The sequence below is a fragment of the Mobula birostris genome, chromosome 14 (assembly GCF_030028105.1).
Source record: "Mobula birostris isolate sMobBir1 chromosome 14, sMobBir1.hap1, whole genome shotgun sequence".
Taxonomy (NCBI): domain Eukaryota; kingdom Metazoa; phylum Chordata; class Chondrichthyes; order Myliobatiformes; family Myliobatidae; genus Mobula; species Mobula birostris.
In genome coordinates, this window is record NC_092383.1 from 87,100,343 (window position 1) to 87,120,810 (window position 20,468).

General features: G+C 42.6%; 1 pseudogene; it reads right to left on the reverse strand.

Moving 5' to 3' along the window:
• Window positions 1-20,468, reverse strand: part of LOC140209409 (polymeric immunoglobulin receptor-like) — an 88,304-nt pseudogene that overhangs the window by 11,721 nt on the left and 56,115 nt on the right.

The following is a 20,468-nucleotide window of genomic DNA, read 5'->3' on the forward strand; positions in this document are numbered from 1 at the left end:
TTCACTTACCTCTTTCAGAAACCTGGGTGTAGTCCATCTGATCCAGGTGACTTATCGACCACCTCAAGCACCTGCTCCTTAGTAAAAGTAACCACGCTCACTTCTGCCCCCTGACATTGCTGAATTTCTGTCATTTCCACTGATATTTGATATATTTTCCTTTTGTTTTTATGACAGTGTCAATGTCTCACAACTCAACACCTCTTCTAGCTTTTTCAAAGCTGAAGCGAGAAGTATGAATGAAATGCTCTCAATTTGTCTGGATGTGCAAGTCCAACTATGTTTGAGGTGCTGCACATCTTTCAGGAGGAAGTGACAGACTTAACTGTTCACTACACTCTATTTCTACCCCATGGTGGCTGCAATTTGTGGCTTCTACAAATGCAAAGAAATTCCTTACCCTCACTAGAAGTATAAGCGCAGCAGTACACAGTAACAGCTATAAATATTGAAATGTATACCCCCTTGAAATTAGAACATACTGTTGCCGTCGATTTCTGTCGTATAACTGCAGGTCTCTCCTTTGCTGTAGACTGTCAAATTAACCATTGCACTGGATCTCGCTCCATGCCAATTTGAGGCACTGCAGTAATATCGTTGGTGCTGGTGGTTGAAGGATTTACAACATAGAGCCAGTTCATTTGTATCTGAGATCTGTGTATGTCCAGATTGTTTATACCATTTGTACTGAATGGGAAAGGATCCCTGGAGAGACTCACAGGAAAGTAACACTAAGCCTCCGAGACGTGAAACATTTGCTGGTGATGGATATCGAACCACAGGAGCAGACACAGGTTCTGTGGAAAAGAATTCAACAATCAGACACTGAATGAACAACTGCAAATCAAACTCTCTTCTGCCACTTTTTCAGGTACACCTGTGCACCTACTTGTTAATGCAAATATCTAATTAATCTATTATCTGGCAGCAACACTGTCCATAAAAGCATGCAGATGTAATCAAGTGGTTCAGTTGTTGTTCAGGCCAAACATCAGAATGGGGAGGAAATGTGATCTTAGTGACTTTGACCATCGGATGATAGTTGGTGCCAGAAGGGGAGGTTTGAGTGTCTCAAAAACTGTTAACTGTTGATGTCCTGAGATCTTCATGCACAACAGTCACTAGAGTTTACAGAGAATGGTGTAAAAAAACAAGAAAGATCCAGTGATCAGCTATTATGTGAGCAAAATGCCTTGTCAATGAGAGATGTGTGGACTGCAATGTTCTGACAAGAACTGTCCCTTGTTATTAAAATAACAAGCCATGGGTGACAAAAGACATTAAGGACATCCTGAGCACTAAAAGGAGGGTGTTTAGAGATGGAAGCAGGGAGGAGCTGAGGGCAATACAGAGTGACCTGAAAGCCAGGATCAGGGAGGCTAAAGACAGGTACAGGAGGAAGCTTGAGTGGAAACTCCAGCAGAACAACATGAGAGAGATCTGGAGGGGGATGAGGACCATCACTGGGTTCCGGCAAACTAGCAACAGAGGAGCAGAAGGCAGTGTGGACAGGGCCAATGAACTTAACCTGTTCTTTAACAGATTTGACAGTGTGGCCCCTGTCCATCCCGCACAGGAGACATCTGTTGTCGGCCCCCAACCAACACATATTCCACTCTCCCCTCCTACCCCTCCTCACAGTCCCCCACCCTGCTCTCATGACTATACCCCTTCCCCACACGAAACCACCACGGTGGGCTTCACAGCTCTACAGGTGAGAAGACAGCTGTAACATCTCAACCCAAGCAAGGCTGCAGGACCGGATGGTGTCAGTACCAGGGTGCTCAAAGCCTGTGCCCCTCAGCTATGTGGAGTATTTCGCCATGTATTCAACCTGAGCCTGAGGCTCTGGAGGGTTCCTGTATTGTGGAAGATGTCCTGCCTCGTCCCTGTGCCGAAGATGCCGTGCCCCAGCGGCCTCAATGACTACAGACCAGTGGCATTGACCTCCCACATCATGACCCTGGAGAGACTTGTTCTGGAGCTGCTCCGGCCTATGCTCAGGCCACACTTAGATCCCCTGCAGTTCGCCTTCCAGCCTCGACTCGGAGTTGAGGATGCCATCGTCTTCCTGCTGAATCGTGTCTACGCCCACCCGGACAAGCCAGCGAGCACTGCGAGGGTCATGTTTTTTGACTTCTCCAGTGCGTTCAACACCATCCGCCCTGCTCTGCTGGGGGAGAAGCTGACAGCGATGCAGGTGGATGCTTTCCTGGTATCATGGATTCTTGATTACCTGACTGGCAGACCACAGTACGTGTGCTTGCAACACGGTGTGTCCGACAGAGTGATCAGCAGCACTGGGGCTCCACAGGGGACTGTTTTGTCTCCCTTTCTCTTCACCATTTACACCTCGGACTTCAACTACTGCACAGAGTCTTGTCATCTTCAGAAGTTTTCGGATGACTCTACCATAGTTGGATGCATCAGCAAGGGAGATGAGGCTGAGTACAGGGCTACGGTAGGAAACTTTGTCACATGGTGTGAGCAGAATTATCTGCAGCTTAATATGAAAAAGACTAAGGAGCTGGTGGTAGACCTGAGGAGAGCTAAGGTACCAGTGACCCCTGTTTCCATCCAGGGGGTCAGTTTGGACATGGTGGAGGATTACAAATACTTGGGGATACAAATTGACAATAAACTGGACTGGTGAAAGAACACTGAGGCTGTCTACAAGAAGGGTCAGAGCTGTCTCTATTTCCTGAGGAGACTGAGGTCTTTTAACATCTGCCGGACGATGCTGAGTTTATTCTACGAGTCTGTGGTGGCCAGTGCTATCGTGTATGCCGTTGTGTGCTGGGGCAGCAGGCTGAGTGTGGCAGTCACCAACAGAATCAACAAACTCATTCGTAAGGCCAGTGATGTTGTGGGGATGGAACTGGACTCTCTCACAGTGGTGTCTGAAAAGAGGATGCTGTCTAAGTTGCATGCCATCTTGGTCAATGTCTCCCATCCACTACATAATGTACTGGTTGGGCACAGGAGTACATTCAGCCAGAGACTCATTCCACTGAGATGCAGCACTGAGCGTCATAGGAAGTCATTCCTGCCTGTGGCCATCAAACTTTACAACTCCTCCCCTGGAGGGTCAGACATCCTGAGCCAATAGGCTGGTCCTGGACTTATTTCATAATTTACTGGCATAATTTACATATTACTATTTAACTATTTATGGTTGCATTACTATTTATTATTTATGGAGCAACTGTAACGAAAACAATTTCCCCCCGGATTAATAAAGTATGACTATGACTATGTCTGTCAGTACCTCCAGTTGAACTTTGCCTCTTTATGTGTTTTGCCACTATCTGTCAGTCTGTGGTTTTGTATTGCCATGTGCTCTTGTTTGTGTTCATGCCCATATGCTCCTGTCCCTGCTCCTGCTCTACTCCGGTCCCTGTATTACTGAGTACTCTGTCTTAGACCTGTTTCTCATTATTACCTGTTTTGCTGCCACTTCTGTCTCATTGTGTTCCACCTATCATCTGCCTCTCTGTTTATTCTCAGTGTGTTTTAGCCCTCCATTTTTACCTGTTTGTTGCCAGATTGTGCCAGTGAATTTTCCTGAGCCTTTCCAGCATTTGTATCTGTACTCTGTCCATCAGAATATCGACTCTGCCTGTTTCCCAGTTCTGGTTTTTGGATTTCTCTGGATGTGTTGATCTCTGCCTGAACTTTGACACCGACTTCGTTTGCACCTCAGGATCTGTTACTCAATTAATATCACTGTGTGCACAGTGCTGGGTCTGCGATTGGATCCCTGCTCCAGTGCCCTGACAAGCTCAGAGGAGAATGGCCAGACTGGTTCAAACTGACAGAAATACAAATAACCACATTTTATGACAGTGGTGTGCAGAAGAGCATCTGGACACACAACACATCAAACCTTGAAAAGAATCTGCCATAACCGCAGAAGACCATATAGATAAACTCAGTGGCCACTTTGTTAGGCATAGGAGGTTCCTGATGAAGTGGCCATTGAGTGTTTAGAGACACAACTTGTGAGATATCCGTCACATGTTTGGAGGCTTTCAGGAGAGAATGAAATTGTAACTGGGTTCAGTGAACTGCTGTATAGAGGGAAACTTTTGACACTGATATTAATGCAGAGATTTTGAGGGATGGACAGGGTCTGGACAAAGATCTTGTAATCTGTGCAGAGGCTGAACAGGAGGAGGAGAAGATTACTGTTCTTCAGACACATCCACGAGATGGGTATTTCTCCATTCAACAAGCTTCACCCTGGGATCAGCACATCGTCATTCCCCAGGACATCTAATGCTCTGACCCTTCCCAGAGGAAACATGGATGACATATTTATTTTACTGAAGGCACAAATCACTGAGAAACCTACCATCAGATACTTGTAAATATACATCAAACATCAGATCGGGACCTGGTGTTGTAATTCCACAGCTGTACCATCCTGTATCTCCAGTGTGAAGATTCTCCATAGTAACAGTAAATATTCCCTGTTCCGGGTTATCTGTGATTGACACTCGTCCACTCCGTCCATGTTGCCCTTTTGTTTCCACTAAAACTGAACATTGGCGAGTCCATCCATGGCACCAATACTTTGTGTGTGAGCGGTACTTTGCTTCATAGTGACAATCGATTGTGATCGCTCTTCCCACAACTCCTCTTACAGGTTTCTCTGCCCACAATGCACCTGAAACTGAAGGAGGCATTTTCAGATTTGAGAGGAAAGGAACAACTTAATATTTCCCATGAAACCACAGCCAATGGTTTTGGTGTGAAGTGCAGTCAGTGCTGTTACTGTGTCAGCTGTGTCAGTGCTCTCTCCCCTGTGTCAGTACATTGTGGGTTCACTTCCCACTCCAGAGTCCTGAGCAGAAAACCAGGGCTGTTCTTCCAGTGCAGTACTGAGGGAGAGCCGCAATATTGAATTATAAATTACAACAGATCATGCTGGACCTCCAAGTGTCCACAAGGATCCCAGGTAATTTATTTGGGATAGATAGAGCTACTGTACATGGAGATTTGTGTGTGTATGTTTCTTGTGTTCCAGGGTTGAATCGGGGGTCAGTGGGATCATTTGAGATTATGTTTCAATTCTCTCCATAATGACAATGTCCTGACTTCCTCCGCACTTACAGACAAGTTTATAAACTGCAGTAAGAAACTCCTCATGATGTCTGAAACTGAGCCCTCTGGTTCTGATGGAAATTTTATATTCTGTACCTGTCAGGTATTTCTCTGTGTAGTTAGAAGGTGCTGCAACAGTGGTCATTACCACTTTGGTGTCCAGAAATCCAGGTGTGATTTCATTTCCTTTAGGGACTTATTTAGTGTTTATATCTAATTTCTGGAATTAAAAACCACATATCCATAATGATAATGATCAACTACCAGATTGTCAAAATCCCATCTGGATCAGAAAGGCCTTTAGGGACAGAAATCTCTCGTCCCTCCCCACCCAGGTTATCTTTGACTCCACATCTAGAAATGTTCTTTACTAAACGCCCCACTGAAATGGCCCAGGAAAGACACTGATAACAGGAGAATAACATCAATTTTCATAGTGATCCTAACAGAGTGAGATTAGATTCCAGTTGACATGATATTCCTGTTTAACAGCCTCTAGATTCCATCAGCTGGACATATTCTTCCCTCACCTGACTCCACACTATTCCCCTTTTCTTCTTGTCCGCTTCCACCTCTCACCAATCTCCAAAGTCCACCCCTTTTCCTTCCCTTTCCACTTGCCTGTCGTGCTTCACCCCTCCTAAGTCCCCGACGACCTAGTAGACCCAGTCTTACACCTCCCCTCTCATATTTCGACCATCTCCCTCTCCACTCACACTTGAGTGTCACAGACCAAATTGTAGGCGATTCCCTTCCCGTAACAGAAGCTGCTGAGTTCCCCCAAGAGTGCACTCTGAACTCCAATTTCTGATATCTTTAGTGTCTACAGATATTCAAGTACTGTTCCGCGAATGGTGTATGACCCCCCAAACCAACACTGCTTATGCAAACGTCCAGCACAATTTGTCACTTACCAGGTAGCGAAACAATCAGGAGAATTGAAGCCCACATTGTTTTATTCACAGAGACGCAGCCAGGACCTGTTTCTCCTCAGAGAGAAGTAATTGTGAAATAAAAATGAGGAAGAAGGCAGCAGGAAGTTGGATCAAAAAACCAAGGGTGACACAGATGGTGTGTGGCACGTGACAATCTGGGAAGCATTTCGGTATATTTAGCAAGAGAGAAATACTTATATAATTCTGAAAGACTGAACGAAATGGTGACAAGAGTTGAAGTATTGGACACAAGCAACAGTAGAGGTTCTAATCTGAACGCACGGTAAATGGCTGGAGGTGTCCTGAAACAGGGGATTAATCTGAAATATTGACCACTCTGCCTTCTCAGACCTCACATGACTCCCAAAGCTCCCCCAGAAGTTTTATTTTTTGCTTGACTTAAAATACTCACTGGAGTTTAGAAGAAAGACGGAATCTCATAGAAACCTATTGAATATTGAAAGGCCTTGTGTGAGTGGACGTGGAGAGAATATTTCCTGCAGTAAGTGAGTCTACAAACAGATGGCACAGCCTCAGAGTACGTGAGGTTGATAGATTCTTGATTTGTAAAGGCGCTAAAGGTTACAGGGTAAGGCAGGAGAATGGGGTTGAGAAGGTCAAATTCTGCTCCAACGCCTTTGGGGCTTATGGGCTTCTAATACAGGCACCAATCTTGTGAATCTATTCTGCAGCATGAATTCTTGAATGCTCATTGCTCATTCAATGCCGGAAGCCTTCCTTAACAACTACTTTACCATCTCCCTCTGTTCCAAATCTCGGGGAGTTATGGACTTGCACTCCAAGATTTGTACATCTTTCTGGACCTGCCCTGATGGTAATTCAATCAAACACGACACATGAGGAAGACATGACATGAGTTCTGATGAAGCGCCTCAGCCTGAAAGGTTGATTGTTTACTCTTTTCTACAGACTCTGCCTGGTCGTCTGAGTTCCACCAGCTTTTTCCCTGTGTTGCCATAATTTTTGGGAACTTGCTACTGAGGAGGGAGCAAAGTGGGAAATAAGTGAGATGTAGAAGGGGCTTTTCCTGCAAACTCTGATTACATATTTGGCTTCATTCTTTCTTCTCTTTGAGCCTTGAAAGCTCATCTCCTCTGAATTCTATTCCATCTGTCAGTGCAATTTCAAGACCTCTGATGGGATTTCACTTTGCTTCAGTTAGATTTGAGGGGAAACCTTCAGAATGGATTTACACATTCACGATGGTGTGAAATCCACATCAGATCCATTCTTAAAGCAAATCAACTCCATTTGACAGTAAATGATCTGTGTGAGTAGACAACCCCTGTAGTTTCTATTTCCCACAGAATAATAGAGCACTGTAAATGGCAGTTCACACTTGTCAAAGGAGAGAACATTTCTATCTTTCCTATCTCACTCCCATAGTCTCCCTGACACCTGAAACTGCACACCTTTGCTCACCTTCTCAGTAGCTAACTTCCCAGCATCTTTGTTCACCTTGTTAGTTCTCTCAATGTTACTCTATCCAGATTCATACTGTGCGATTCCCTGGGGCAGCTGAAGTCTGAGTAGTGCTTCAGTATCGGGGATAACGATTCTCACCAGTCACACGAATTGGAGAAGTAATACAGAATCAGGATCAAAATCAGGTTTCATATCACTGGCATACTGTATGCTGCAAAATTAGCTGTAGATGTATGGGCACGTGGCGAAGTGGTTAAGGCATTGGACTAGCAACCTGAAGGTCGTGAGTTCGAGCCCCAGCCGAGGGAACGTGCTGTGTCCTTGACCAAGGCACTTAATCACACATTGCTCTGTGACAACACTGGTGCCAAGCTGTATGGGTCCTAATGCCCTTCCCTTGGACAACATTGGTGTCGTGGAGAGGGGAGACTTGCAGCATGGGCAACTGCTGGTCTTCCATACAACCTTGCCGAGGCCTGCGCCCTGGAGAGTGAAGACTTTCCAGGCACAGATCCATGGTCTCGCAAGGCTAACGGATGCCTTTACTTTTAGCTGCAGATGTATGAAACCCTGACTATCTATTCATTTCCATTGATGCTGCTTGAGCTGCTGAGTTCCTCCAGCATTTTGTGTGTGTTGCTTTTGATTTCATTGTGGTGTGAGGGTCGTGGTGATGCAAGAATGTGGCTGATTTATATTTTCCTGAATTTTACTTACTGACTTTGCAATTGTTTATAAACACTTAATTTCACATTGATAAGTAGATAAATGATAAAAGAATTCTGTATACACGGAGAGCTTTTGTTACGTTGGGTTTGTTTGAGACGTAAACTGTACAGTATATTAGCCTGGAATGTGTATCTGCTTAAATTCTGTATATTGTTAGTATGAGTGCTGACTCTATTTCATCAGTCACTGCTGTCATTGCGTAATGTTCGCCCTTAGCAAAGGATGTGGTTAGAACTTCTGTCTTTACTTGTCTTACCAAACAGAATATAGAGAAGTACCAATAGATGCTACACACTGAGAGATCATTGCTGTCACCATGTTCAGATATGGCCCATGTGAGGAGTGAGAGAGACTGAAGTGGGTCGATAGTTCACAGACCTTTTTATGAGAACAGTGATAGAGGAATAAAACAATAAACGCTAAGCCAAACAGGGCTGTTAACTAAAACTCTCAAAAGGAAATGAAGACAACACTATGCTGAAATGAATAACTATGTATAAAAATGAAAACAACAGGAATTCTGCAGATGCTGGAAATTCAAGCAACACACATCAAAGTTGCTGGTGAACGCAGCAGGCTCAGTCCTGATGAAGGGTCTCGGCCCGAAACGTCGACTGCACCTCTTCCTAGAGATGCTGCCTGGCCTGCTGCATTCACCAGCAGCTTTGATGTGTGTTGCTTGTATAAAATGAATACCACTAGTCTTCAGAGTCAGTTGGCTCAACAGTCCAATCTCTCAGGCTATGCTGAATGCACGCAGGCAATAAAACACTGCTGTCTATAGAAGAGCATTCCACAAATTAACTGCTCTTTGGCGAAAAAAAAAATTTTCCTTACTTCTGTTCTAAAGGGTCACCCCTCAATTTTGAGGCTGTGCCCTCTTGTTCTGGAACACAGAACATAGAAAAGCACAGCACATTTCAGGCCCTTTGGCCCACAATGTTGTGCCAATCTATACTCCACGATGAATCTAATCCTTCCATCCTACAAAGCCTGTAAGAGTCTGTTTCCATACATAAATGTACGTGCCTATCTAAGAGCCTCTTAATATCCATATTGTATCAGCCTCTACCTCCATGCCAACAGTGCGTCCCAGGAACTCAACAATCTATGTAAAAAAACTTACCTCTTACATCTCCCCTAAACTTTGCCCCAATATCCTTCTATACCTCCATATTGCTACGATTAACCAGCCTTCAAGTTCGATCCTCCAAGTTGTATCACTTCACATTTTTCTGAGCTAGACTCCATCAATCAGTTCTACACCCAGCACGTCATCCTGTCTTTTCCCTGTTGTAACTTACAACAAGGCTCTGTACCATCCACAGCACCGATAATATTTGCGTCATATGCAAACTTATGTACATATGGAACTGCGCAAAAGTTGTAGGCGTATGTAAAAATATTCTGTAAAGCCAAGGTGCTTTCAAAGAAAATGAACTGTGAAGTTTTGAAATACCAAATATTTACTATAAAGAGCAGTAAATAGTAAAAAAAATAAATCAAATCAATATTTGATGTGATGATCCTTTGTCTTTAAAACTGCATCAATTCTCTTAGATACACTGTTGTGCCGTTTTATAAGAAAATTGTCTGGTAGGTTGCCACAGTTCTTCTCCAGACTTTGGCTGCCACACTTGCTTCTGCTTCTCCAGGTAATCCCAGACAGCCTCAGTGATGTTGAGATCATGGATCTGTGGAGGCCATACCATCCGAAACCATATAAAAATTCTTGTGTGCCTAAATCTGTACACTAGAGTTTTTAAGAAACATTACAGAAGCTTGTTCATATGTAAAAGTGTCCGTCAGTCAGGAATTCATAACCCGGGAGTGAACTGCATGGTCTTTTATCCTGCACATCACTCCTCCCACCAGATCTGCTTTGTAAACTGACACTCTTCCACTTTTAACCCAGATCTGAGCAGGGTTACTGACCTGAAACCTAATGAATTGGCCACTGAGTTTTTAAAGGCCGAAACCTGTGAGATATCCATCACCTGTTTGGTGGCTTTCAGGAGGAAATGGAATTGTGACTGGTTTCAGTGACTTGCCAACGCATTTGGCACTGAATTTCGAAAAAGTTCTGGTAATCCACGCTGAGGCTAAGTAAGAGGAGAAGGAGTTTGATGTTCTTCAGGCATATCAACGAGATGGGCATTCCTGCATTCAACAAACCGAACCCAGAGACAAGCATGTCATCACTCCCCGGGACATCTAATGCATGGACCCTTCTCAGAGGAAACATGGATGAGACAGAAATCTCTCATCCCTACCCACCAAGGTTTACCTTTGACTCCAGATCTCATAATATTCTTTCCTAATTGCCCACTGAAATAGCCCAGGAAAGACTCTGATTTCAAGACAATAACATCGAATATCACAGAGATCCCTGCTGTGTGAGATCAGATTCCAGCAATGGGAGACCTGATGTTTCTGCTTAACAGCCTCCAGGAGATTTCTCCAGCTGGAAATATTCTCCGCACCCCCCCCCCCCAGCTGACTCCGGTCTATTACCCTTTTCGTGTTGTCTTCTTCCATCAGTCACCAAGCTCCAAACTCCAACACTTTTCCTCCCCATTCCATCTGCTTGCCATGTTTCACCCATCCTCAGATTCCAACCACCAGGAGAATTCAGTCTCAGACCTCTCTTTCTCCTATTTACACTCTCTCATTCTCCACTCTGACTTCATGCAGATTCTTGACCCAAAGCTTGGTCTAGTCCCTCCCCACTGACAGACATTTCTTGGCACATTGACTTCCTCCAGAAGTTTGCTCTAAAATCCAGATTCCGACATCTTCACTGTCTACATTTACTCAAGCACTGCTCTGTAAACTATGCATGACCCCAAATCAACACTGCTTATGCAGAAGTGCAGTGTTGTTTGTCACTCACAGGTCAGGAAACCAATCAGAACAATCAATGTCCATAACATTTTATTGACAGAGACACAGCCAGGGCCTGTCTGTCCTCAGAAATCAATGACTAAAATTAAAATGAGGAAGAAGGCAGCAGGATGTTTGATCAAAAAACAACACTGACCCAAGTGGTGTGTGGCACGTGAATATCTGAAAGGCTTTTAGTTATATTTAGCAAGACAGGAACATTTAAACAATTCCCAAAGACTAAATGAAATGGTGAAAAGTGTTAAAATATTGGACACAAGCAGCAGTAAACGTGCAAATCTGAAGGAAAAATAAACAGCTGGAGGTGTTCTGATTAATCTGAAATGTTGACCACTCTGCCTCCGCAGATCCCGCCTGACTCCTGAAGGCAGGAGAATGGGGTTGAGGGAGAACATAAATCAGCCAGGGGAGTGATGGACTTACACTCCAAGATTTGGACATCATTCTGGATTTGCCTTGGAGATAAATCAAGCAAACATGTTCTGGGGAACTTGCTGCTGAGAAAGGAGCAAAGTAGGAAATAGCTGTCATGCAGAAGTGCTTTTCATGCAAAGTAACCATGCGGTACATCCATTCATTTCCCTAGATTCTGCCAGGCCTTCTGAATTCCTCCAACATTTTGTGTTGTTGCTTTTGGTTTTATTATAGTCGAGGGTTAAGGTGATCCAAGAATGTACATTGTACAGTATGAGTGCTGACAGTCTGTACGTTGTACAGTATACGTGCTGACTCCATTGCATCAGTCACTGTTGTCATCTGTGTAATATTCACCCTCAGTGAAGGATGTAGTCAGAACTTCGGTCTTCTTTACTTGTCTTACCAGAAAGAATATAGAGAAGTGTCAATGGTTGCTACACACTGACAGCTTGTTCTGGTCTCTTCTGATATTGCCCCATCACTTCTTGGAAAACGTCTCAACAGCCATGGTTCAATACGCTCATGAGAACAAAGCAGGGATACAAAACATCTTCAGCAAAGCATTTTGTTTGAGCTACTAGATCACTGAACAACAATAACAATTTGGCCATTTTACCATTGTGTTTAAATCTAATCACAGTCTTATGCACACTTTTAAATACAATGGTGGGATTGTAAAACATTTACAACTCTGATGTTGAAAAGTTATCCAAGAACTACAGCTTTATAAGTTATTGGTCCGACTGCACTTGAGAATATGGTGAACAGTACTGGGCCCATTATCTTCGAAAGGGTGTGCTGTAATTGGAAAGGTGTCCAGAGGAGGTTCCCCAGAATGATCCCAGCAGTGAAAGGGTTAATGTATGAGGAGTGTTTGATGGCTAAGGACCTGTACTCACTGGAGTTTAGAAGAATGGTGGGTGTGGTGGGGGGGGGGGCAGGGGGGTTCTCATTGAAATCTCTTGTATGGTGAAGGGCCAAGAAGCTAGATGGAGTGTGTGTGGAGAGGATGTTTCCTATGGTGGGTGAGTCCCAGATGAGAAGGTGCTGTTCCTTCAGAATTCATTGTCACAGACTGCAGTGGAGGACAAATCATTAGATATATTGAAAGTGGAGGTTGATATGTTTTTGATTTGTAAAGGTGTTAAAGGTTATGGGGAGAATAGGGTTGAGGGGGATAATAATTCAGCCATAATAGAATGAGGAACAGACTCAATGGGCTGAATGGACTCAGTTTTAACAGGTCCAGATTCACAAGTGGGATCACTGCATCTGGAATTATCTCCGGCTCATCAACATCCATCAGATAACCCTGAGCTGAAGATGTAATGAGCTCCAAACAGACTCTGGTGTTACTGCTTCACGTCCTCACAGAGTATGTAAACGATATTATGTGATATTCCTCAGTGTCAGTGAGGCGTTTCAAAGTTCAAAATTCAAATTAAATTTATTACCAAATATGTGCTTGTCACCATTTATGATCCTGATTAGAAAGGACATACAACAAACCAAAATTAATGGGAAGATAGAGGATTGGAAAGCTTTTAAAAACCTACAGAGAACAACTAAAAAATCATTAGAAGGGAAAAGATGAAATATGAGAGCAAGCTAGATATCGGACCGCTAGAAAATGAGGCAGGAGAAATAATAATGGGGGACAAAGAGATGGCTAATGAACTAAATAAGTATTTAGCATCAGTCTCCACTGTGGAAAACACTGGCAGAATGCCTGATTTTGTAGTGTGTGAAGGAAGAGAAGTTGGTGCAGTTACTATTACAAGAGAGAATGTGCTCAAAAAGCTGAAAGACCAAAAGGTACATAAGTCTCCTGGACCAGAGGAACTGTACTCTAGGGTTCTGAAGGAGGTAGTGTTAGAGATTGTAGTGGCATTAGAAATGATCTTTCAAAAATCATTGGACCCTGGCATGGTGCCAGAGGACTCGAAAATGACAAATGTCACTCCACACTTTAAGAAAGGAGAAAGTCAACAGAAAGGAAATTACAGACCAGTTAGCCTGACCTCAGTGTCTGGGAAGATGTTAGAGTCAATTGTTAAGGATGAGGTGATGGAGACTTGGTGACACATGACAAGATAGGACAAAGTCAGCATGGTTTCCTTCAGGGAAAATCTTGACTGGCGAACCTGTTGGAATTCTTTGAGGAGATTACATGTAGGATAGATAAAGGGGATGCAGCAGATTTTCAGAAGGCCTTTAACAAGGTGCCACACATGAGGCTGCTTACCAAGTTAAGAGCCCATGGTATTAGAGGAAAGTTACTGGAATGTTTAGAGCATTGGCAGATTGGAAGAGGGCAGCGAGTGGGAATAAAGGGATCCTTGTCTGGTTGGCTGCCAGTGACTAGTGGTGTTCCGCAGGGGTTGGTTTTGGGACCACTTCTTTTTAGGCTTTACATAAATGATTTAGATGATAGAATTATTTGTTGCCAAGTTTGCAGATGATACAAAGATTGGTGGAGGGGCAGGTAGTGTTGAGGAAACAGGTAGGATGCAGAAGGACTTAGACAGATTGGGAGAATGGGCAAGAAAGTGGCAATTGAAATACAATGTTGAAAAATGCATGGTCATGCACTTTGGTGGTACAGGTAAATGTGCGGTCTGACGATGTTTCCCATGGTGGTAGACTCTAGGACAAGTGGGCACAGCCTCTCGTTAGAGGGTCCCCTTTCAAAACAGGGATGCGGAGAAATTTCTTTAGCCGAAGGGTGGTGCATTTGTGGAATCTGTTGCCACATGCAGCTGTGGAGGTCAGGTTGTTGGGTGTATTTAAGGAAGAGATTGATAGGTTCTTGATTGGACATGGCATCAAATGTTACAGGGAAAACTGTGTTGAGGAAGAGAAAAAATAAGGATCAGCTATGATTGAATGGTGGAGGAGACTCGATGGGCTAGATGGCCTAATTCTTTACCTATATTTTATGCATTATAATGATAATACAGTTCACTTTCTCTCATTTTCAAGACCCTTTATTGTACATTCATGGGTCACAGTCACAGATCAGTACTGAGAAAAGTTACACCTTCCATTTGCAGATTCACACCCTGATGAGCAATGCAAGCTGCAATATTTGCAGCTCACTCATTTTAATCAGCACCCAAGTTTACTCCCATTGTTTGTTCTCCTTTAAGATCTTTGTATAGTGACTGGAAATATTCATGATGTGTCTCTTTCTCCCTCCATTTCCACAAAATGTGTCATAAAAACTCAGCAATCATGCACCTTATCAAATTTGAAAGTACATTCACTAAATTTGTTATCAAAGTTTGTATATGTCACCATATCCTACCTTGAGATTCATTTTCTTGCAGTAGATCAAAGAAATACAATAGATCAAATACAGATCAAGTAATGGAGACAAGGTTCATACCTGAGAGTGGTCCGAGAGTGAGAAACAACCCAAAGTTTGGACCATTTAAGGGCTGGGTCAGAAGAAGAGGTCAGAGTGTCGGGGCTGGAAGCGAGGCGAGGGCAAGTCTGCAGTGATGCTTGGCTTTGTGATTAGGGTCTTGCTCCATTTACTCGGCCTTGGGATGAACTGTGGCAGTTGCCTGCTCCGGCTGCATTGATGTCTGGCTGTGTGTCGTTCATAAGCCTCTGGTTCTGAATGCAATTTGCTTGCTTTCATTTTATTTGTGAGATATGTTCTGTGCATTGGGTGTTTGATGGTCTTGTTTTTGGTGGTTTCTTTGTTTTGTGGCTGCCGGTAAGGTGACGAATCTCAAAGTTATATAGCGTATACATGCCTCAATAATAAATGTATTTATTTACATTGAATTTGCATATGGTTACTATTAGAATATCCCTGAGCTCTCGGGCATTTGTTCCTTTCGGCAGACCTTCAGAAGCAAGGCATGTAGTCCAGGAGTGCTGGTCCCCTTATTTGAAGATCTCGACTGGGATCCCATCAAGACAAATGGCTTCATTGCTTTTCAGGCTTCTGATGGCATCGTGCACCTCTTTCATACTGGAAGGTTCCCCCATGTCTGCTTTCACAGGTCTCTGGAGGATTTGCTTCGTAATTTCTAGTTCAGCAGTACAGTCGAGGTTCAGAAGTTCTCTCTCCATTGGTCGTTGATATCCTTCCATTATTTTAGCAATTTCTATCCATCCTTCGAGCGCAGGGGTTTTAATCTGAAGTAACTTAGTCTATAGACTGCTTTGGTGGCAATGAAGACGCCTCTCGTGTCACTAGAATCTGACAGCCTCGGGATTTCCAGGGCTTTCTCAGTTCACCAAGAATTCTTTTGCTGCCTCACCTTCTGCTGGACATTTGCTTTGGAGTAAGCATCTCCTTTTGTCTTGCTGCCGATGTCATTCTGCTTGGCACAAAAGGCTTTCCTTTTCTTGGAGATAAGTTGCTCTATCTCCATGTTGTTATCAACAACCCAATCCCAATTTTTCTGGACTTTTCCCAAGGATATTTTTGCAGGTATTGAGGATGCTGGATTTAGTCTTGGCCTGATCTACTTCTTATGAACCCTAGTCTTTTTCATGAGTCTGAAGGACATCAGAATTTTTCTTGAGTCTGATGATGACCACGGTAGGAAAAACAGTTGAGCTCAGAACATTGGTCAATACCTGGAATAATGTTTTTGCAGCCATTATTGAGGCGGGGGTAGGACTGTCAACTCAATATTCTGGAGTTCCATTGTTTTAGACCCTTCAGATCAGGAGGGATTAAAGGAGGAGGTGTGGCATTACATGTGAAGGAAAATGCCACAGCAGTCCTAAGGAAGTCCAAATGTGAGATGATGCAGTATTTAATCTGCTGTTAGGGAATGATTCAGGGCAGTGGATAACAATAGATGTAGGGGAATACTTTGTATCTAGTGATGACAATGCCATTGGTTTCAAAGTAAATATACAAAGAAATAGGTCTGGTATGCAGATTGAGTTTCTGAATCCGAGAAAGGCCATTTTTGTTGGTATCATAAATCATCTGGCAAGTGTGGATTGGGGCAGAGTGTTTTCTGGGAAAGGCGACTTGGTAAGTGGAGGCCTTCAAAGGTGAAATTCTGAGAGTACAAAGATTGTATGTGACTGTCAGATTAAAAGGTATAGATAACAGGCCTAGAGAAACTTGGTTTTCAAGAGATATTGAAGCCGTGGTTAAGGAAAAAAAGGCTGTGCTTAGTAGGTAGAGGCAGGTAGGAAAGATAAGAAATGAAAGTGAGTACTTAAGAAAGAAATCAGAAGGGCCAAATAAAGGCACAAGGTTACCTTAGCTGACAAGATGAAGGAGAAGCCTAAGGTATTCTGCAGATACTGTTACATACCTCGAGATCCTGTGATTAATTTTTTTTGTGAGAATGATATAATGGTCTTGATATAATGGTCTTCACCTGATGTAATTATCCCACCGATGTGAGGTCACGTGATGACATGTGCACCACGGGTATATAAGGGAAGACCTCAGATGACGCAGTTAGTTTTTTAGTTTTTAGTTTTCCAGCTGGAATGTTAATGTGTCTCCGTTTCTGTTGCATATTTGTTTTTATGACGCAGTTTCATTTTTAAAACGGAGTGTAACGTTCTGTTGCAAGGTACAATAGTGCTGGACTGGAAATTTTTGCTAGATGTGTTGATGTACCTTATTTCAGCAGTAGCACGGGAGAGTGAAGACTTTATGGAAGTACAGGACCCGAAGGATTGAGAGAAGTCTGTATCGTTCAGCAGTTTAACAAAGGATCGTCTTTGTTGAAGAAGTAGTGACCTGCATCGAAGATAACTGTTGCCAAAAGAGCAAAGAGTTCATGCAATGTGCTCTCTAGAATTTAAGGTCAGTTGTTTTAAACTGTTTATTTCCTGCATCATGAATCCTTTGGACAGAACCAACAGGAAAGTCGCGTCTATGAAGAAATCCTTCTCCAGAGAAGTCTCTCCCAATTGAACGTATAAATCTGTTGGACTTTCGAATTTACCATTTTAAGAACTATATCTGACTTTACCGCTTTAAGAACTTTTTTCGCATTTAATGCTTTAAGAACCAGTGCCGAGTGACGATTTGTTGAACGGCTGCATAGCGGTTAACTTCCGGTTAAGGTTTATGTTTGTTTTTTTTATTGTTTATCCATGTTTAATAAATGTTTGGTTGTTTTTATATAACCTGTTTCAATTGATATTCATTGTTGCTGGTTACGTAACGATATGATAAGAACAAAACGATTGCAAGGGACAAAATCAGTTCTCTGGATGATCAGAATGGTACCCCATGCATGGAGCCAGATGAAATGGGGAGGGATCTCAGATGCATTTTTTGCCTCAGTATTTACTCAGGAGACAGGCGCAGAGCTTATAGCAGTCACACAAATTGGCATCAATGTCATTGACTCTGTACAGATTACAAAGGAGGAGGTGGTTGCTGTCTTGAAGTAAATTAGGGTGGACAGATCCCCAGGGTCTGAGAAAGTGTTCCCTCAGACCCTGCCAGAAGCAAGTGCAGAAATTGCTGGGTCTCTTGCAGAGATAATTAAGTCATCCTTATCAACAGGTGAGGTCCCAGAGGATTGAGGATAGCCAATGTTGTTAGGATATTTTAAAAAATGCTCTAAAAGTAATCCAAGAAATTATAGGTCAATGATCCTGACATCAATAGTGGGAAAGTAATTAGAAGATATGCCAAAGAGCTGGATGCGTATCTGGATAGACATGGACTGATTAGATTTAGTCAGCATGGCCTTGTGCATGGTAGGTCGTGTCTAACCAATCTTATCAAATTTTGCTAGGAAGTTACCAGGAAAATGGATGAAGGCAAGGCAGTCGATGTTGCTACATGGACTTTAGCAAAGCATTTGACAAGGTCCCACATGGGAAGTTCATCAAGAAGATTCATTCCATCAGCATTCAAGATGAGGTAGTAAATTGTGTCAGTCCTTGGCTTTGGGGGAGAAGCCAGGGAGTGGCAGTAGATGGTTGCATCTCTGACTGAAGGTCCGTGACTATTGGAATGGCATAGTATCAGTGCTGGGTGGTTGATGTTCGTCATTTATGTCAAAAATCTGGATGACAGTGTGGTTCACTGGATCAGCAAATTTGCAGATGACACCAAGATTGGGGGGGTAGTGGATACCTAGGAAGACTATCATGGCTTGTAGCAGGTTGTGAACCAGCTGGATAAATAGGTTGAAAAATGGAAGATGGAATTTAATGCAGAAAAGCATAAGGTGATACATTTCATTGGGACCAACCAGAGTAGGTCTTACACAGTGAACGGTAGAGCACTGAGGAGTGCGGTAGAACAAAATGATCTGAGAGTAAAGGTCTATAATTCATTGAAAATGCCATCACAGTTTGATAGGGTCATAATAAAACTTTCGGCACATTGGCTGTTATAAGTTTAAAAAAATCAAAATATTGACTACAGTAGATGGGATGTTATGTTGAAGTTGTATAAGAAATTGGTAAGGCCTAATTTGGAGTATTGTGTGCTCGTGATGATAAGATTGTGCTCAGCACATTTGGTGAATAGTTGTCCATTTGATATTATTCAGTACCTGGCATTACTTTCCATTGGTCAGTGTCCTCAAGACCTTTGTACAGTGACAGCAATTGTGCTGAAAGTGAATAACATTGCAGTATTTCTCTGAGTAATAATATTCCTGAATACAAAAGGAAAAATATGTATCTATCTGAAATGAATTCCGCAAATGATAGAAATACTCAACAGGTCAGCCAGTACAAGGAGAATAACAAAGCTAATAATTTGGGTCAACATTTTTCAATAAAATCATTCCATTGGGATGTCTTGATCTGGAGATTATTTGATTCCCTCTCCAAAAAAGTTCCAGCTATTGACACCTTAAAGAGAATCTAGGGCCCTGAACTCACGAATAAACTAATATTCTAAACTGGAATTGATTCTAACCAACATCTCTGAAGAAGATGGCAGATTTTGTCAACGAAGCGTTGGTTATAATCAATACGTGTGCCCGCTTGAAGCCCGAGAAAAGTTTATTTGTCATATACACCAGGAAAACAGTAGATCCTTTTTCATGTTAAAATCTGTTCAGTTAGATTCAAATTACTATCTTCGCTGACCAATGGATGAATTTTTCATTGAAAACTGAACTTTATGAAGAAGAACTTTCATTAATATGTTTATAATTGTTTATTGAAATAACCAACAGCGAAGATAGTAATTTGAATCTAACTGAACAGATTTTAACATGAAAAAGGATCTACTGTTTTCCTGGTGTATATGACAAATAAACTTTTCTCGGGCTTCAAGCGGGCACACGTATTGATTATAACCAACGCTTCGTTGACAAAATCTGCCATCTTCTTCAGAGACGTTGGTTAGAATCAGTTCCAGTAGCTGAATGGGAGCCCGAAAAGAGATGACAACATGGTAAAAGAATTTTGAGCAGTTCATGATCATAAAAGGGTTAAAAATTGATGCTGGGTTTATGCGAGATAACAAGAGAAGATGTCATAATATTAAGATCAGTGTGGGTGAAGGGTTGCAAGTGGATTTCTATTAAACAAAGCCAGTATCTTGAAGCATGACAAGATTATTTTGTTTGATATCAATTTCATTAAGTCAATGTTTTAATGACAAGATATTAATTCTGTATGAAAGTTCTACAAAGAGTGATGAACAATGACACTTAATCTTGGTGCAAAGCTCCCCCAAGGTTGGTGTAATCTGGGATCATTTTCCTTTTCTCATGGACCAAACTGTGAGGATCTGATTGATCACGTCTCTGTAAAGGCAAAAGTGAAATTATCAGATTGATTGACACAGGGAACTTTGCAATACTGTATGATTCTATACACCTGTGACGTTGAACTCTATGCACTGATGTATACACACGCTTGTGCATTGGGCAATAAAGTGGACGTTGACTTTGATTTACATTTCACGCAGGTATCTCGCAACAGAGTTCTGTCTGACACACTGTGTCCAATATA